Below are 4,130 nucleotides of genomic sequence, written 5' to 3'. Positions count from 1 at the left end.
ATATATTGAATATAATATACTTATAAAAAATTAAATTATTTAGATATTGATAACTTTTTTATCGAATTGCATATTGTACCTAAAACAATGAATGGCAAAAGCAATTTGAAGTATAAATTAAATAAAAATGCAATTCAATGAAAGGGTTATTGATATCCAATCAATTTAATTTTTTATAAATATATTTTACTCGATATATCCTAAAAAGTGAACGGTTCAAATCATCAAAATAAATCTCGAAATAAGTCTCATTCACCATACAATACTGTCTCCAACATTAGGTAGGTTTCAACCATAATAAATGCGTTATTAATAATTTTAGAGCCCATTTGTTTTTAAGTTATAGGTTGGATGAAATTGTTAGTGTGAGAATTGTTGTGAGAGGATTGTTAGTGAGGGGACAAAGAGAAATTGTGTTTGTTTGATGACAATCGAACTAGCAAAAATTAATGTTTATTTTAGAGTGTTGCTATTAGCATCTCATTTATTATTTTGAACCCCCTATTTCTTTGAACCCCCACTTATAAATTTTAGAGTTAATTACAAAAACAAATCTAGGATTTCGCGTGTTTTTCAATTTAAACAGAAGAGTTTCAATTTCAACAAATTAAACCCTGGAGTTTCATCCGTGTTTCAATGTGAATCCTCCGTCCATCTCCTTCTATCTCCGTCTCACTTAATCTTCTTCCTTCTTTCAGATTCAAACCCACATGTTCAAACCCTTGTATCTCCATCATTGTAATTTTATTTCATCTCATTTTTTGCGTCGTTAAATTCACCTCATAACTTAGTTTTCATTCTACCCCTCATACGCCTCATTACATCTCTTTTTGCGTGTCATCGGAGCTCCAAAAAGTTGGGCAAAATTTTTTGTTCTCTCTTTGGAAAAAATTTTCAAATTGAAACCCACATGTTCAAGCCCTTATATCGCACTCATAACTCCATTTCGCCTCATTTTTGCGTTGTTGGATTCACCTCATAGCTTAATTTTTATTCCACCCATCATACGTCTTATTCCACCTCTTTTTGCATGACATCGGAGGTTTGAAAGTTGGCTAACAATAAGATTTTTCTTTCTTTTTTTTTTGGCTGTTATCACGACAATATTCTTGGCAGCGGAGATGCAATGGATGATGCTTGATTTTTGGCTAACTTTAGAAGTTCTGACAGCATGCAAAAAGAGGTGCAAAAAGGCATATGAGGGGTGGAATGAAAACTAGGCCATAAGGTGAATCGAATGACACAAAAATGAGGCAAAACGGAGTTACGACGAGGGAGATACAGGGGTTTAAACATATGAGTTTGAATCTGAAAGAAGAAAGAAGACAGTGATGGATGGAGGGTTCACATTAAAACACAGATGACACTCTAGGGTTTAATTTGTCGAAATTGAAACTCTAAGGTTTAAATTGAAAAACACGCAAAACCCTGGGATTTTTTTTGTAATTAATCCAAAATTTTAAAACCCTTAAAATTTCTTTCCTCCTCTAAATAATACCAAAATCATCCTCATAAAATTTCACCTCCACTCAAATGTACACCCCTATACTCCTAAAAACCAATATCTTCCAAAACCCTAACAACAAAAAAAACACTCTCTAAAACCAATTGTCTCTCTCACGACGATGGAAGAAAAATGTTTCTAAAGTGAATCAATCGGTGTATGGAACGTGTTCTCTGCGATCTTCAGTTTTTTCTTTGCATTAGGTGCGTATGTTTTCCTTCAATTCCACCCAACACTTTGATCAACCCTAAACCCTAAAAACAATGGATATGTTGGAAAATAATTAAAGTGGTACTAAATTAATACTAAATTAAAGTGGGATCCAACCATCAATTGAGATGGATCTGAGTGAGTTTGTATTCTCTTAAGTGAGAAAATTAAATACAAAAAGAACGAGCCAAAACCATTGGGTTTTAAATGAGAAATTGTCTCATAAAGTGGGCATCAATAAAAGTTGGGCTTAGGCTTGGACTTGGACTTAGTCTTGGAGCATAGTGGAGTTTAAAGCTTAGTCTTGGGCTTGAACCTTGACTTAGTTTTGGCCTAGACATGCCTAGGCTTGTGCATATACATGTGCTAGACTTAGTCTTGGCATGGCCTGGGGTTGTGCTTGTGCTTATGCATGTGCTGCATTTAGGATTGGGCTCGGATCGGGTTGTGGCTCAACATCCGTATCTGTTTTGCGATCCATCTGGTTGAATTATTCAAATAACAGTATATATATATGTTTATATATAAGGCACATGGGGGTTTTGTAATCTTTATAACTCTAGCCCTAATGGTTAGAGTTGATGACCATTGATGCTAAGCGTTAACGATAGCCTTTACGGTTAGGAACTCCCCTACAAGTACAAAATGGGTCTTTCCCCTTCAACTTTTGGTATGAAGTTTTTGAGATGGAAAATTGAGAAGAGTTTTTAGTGATGGAAATGGAGATGGTGTTTTGAGATAAAAAGATGGAGATGATTTTTACACCAAAAGAATTCTTGAATGTTTCATCTTTTTGCTAGTCCTTTTCTTTGGTTCTGTTAGAGAGAGATTACTACCAATGTTCAAGTTCACCAGAGCTGCTCTAGTGAGTGCTACTGTAGTAAATGCTCAACCATTGTATCTTGGCCAACAGACGTCGACGGACTTCTAACACTCTACCGATGAAGCGGCAACATCTGTTTTGAGAACACCATATGATACACGGGTCTTGGTTTGCGTCCCTTACTCTTGTTGTGTTCTTCGTTTCAAATTTTAATCTATTTCTTGTTTGTTAACTTTATTGATCCATGTTAGTATTTTGTTCTAGCTGTTTGTTTTATTTGGATTCCATCCGCTATGTAATCACTTCATGTTGTTGTAGTGTATTTCAATGTTGTATTTTATTCTTTAATAAAAGTCAAGATTGTTTTATCATTTCTATCTTATTTTATATAAATTATTTTTCTATTATTAAGGGAAAATACCAACAAGATAAATATATATCTATGTGTATGTATAGCTCGAAGTGAGCAAATTCGCATTTTGCTCAGTCTCAATCTCGCTCCTCCCCCATCCCCCGAAGTCTCTCTCCTCTCCCATATAAATATATATCTCCGCATTTTATGTAAATTATTTTGAATGTTCGAACTTGTGTTCCCAAACAAATAAGCTATGTTCGAGTCAGTGTCCCAGGACAAATAACTAATGTGTACGGGCCTGTATTCCTAAACAAATAAGCAATGTTTGGTTTGGTGTTCTCGAATTTTGGTCATATGTTCGGGAGTTCAGTATCGAAAAAATACGAATAATTTTCACTATTTTTGTTGTGTTTTTCAATAAACTTTCCTTGCAAGGTCAACCTCCTTTGAGTTGAGAAAACCATCAAGGTTATGAACTTCCTTTAAACTTACATTGTTGTACTCCTCTTGTCTCATGAAGTTGGCTGTCGAAAAAACTTTCACTCATTGTTGTTGTCGGAAAAGTGTTGGAAAAGTATGTGTAATCGAATGGTTAGCACCGTTGATGCCGGAATATCACCCCCAGAGGGTTCTCAAGGTTTTGAGGATGGATAGGTTTTGAGGGTGAGATTTAGAGAAGATAGATGGACGGTGATGGACGGTGGGTGCTCTAATAAATCCTATCTCATATTTTAGTTGGTGTGTAGGCTTAATTGTGAGATGGGGTGCCCCAAAAAAATTGATGTCTTTTTTAGTAATTTCATTTAAGGTTATAATTGTAATAAAAAAAAAGGACATAAAATGGGGGTTCCAAAATAATAAATGAGATGCCCTCGAACTTTTATAATTAAAAGTTAATGCAGTTTAGTCCTTTAAGGAAGCAAAGAAAAAATATTCTGTTGTTATCATGTGCTTCTACTTGAGCTAATAACCTAAATGCTTAAGAGCGTATCATTGGCAATTTCAAGTGAAATCTAACTTTAACATAAGATGTAAGAAGTACAAAGTTGAAGTAGTAGTTTATACTTAATGCAAGTGCATTTTCCAAACTTTTAGAATTAATGTCCATATATATTTAGTGGTTGATGATCTATAATTATCAGTAGCAAACCCTAGTGCTGATTCCACTAAGGGGCTTTTGATGTAGTCCTGTCTCTTATTGTGTTAAATTCTCGTATTCCCCTTTGATCTTACGTTTT

The sequence above is a fragment of the Camellia sinensis genome, chromosome 5, assembly GCF_055761805.1.
Source record: "Camellia sinensis isolate YWXY chromosome 5, ASM5576180v1, whole genome shotgun sequence".
In the NCBI taxonomy this organism is placed as follows: domain Eukaryota; kingdom Viridiplantae; phylum Streptophyta; class Magnoliopsida; order Ericales; family Theaceae; genus Camellia; species Camellia sinensis.
This window is presented reverse-complemented; position numbering follows the sequence as displayed.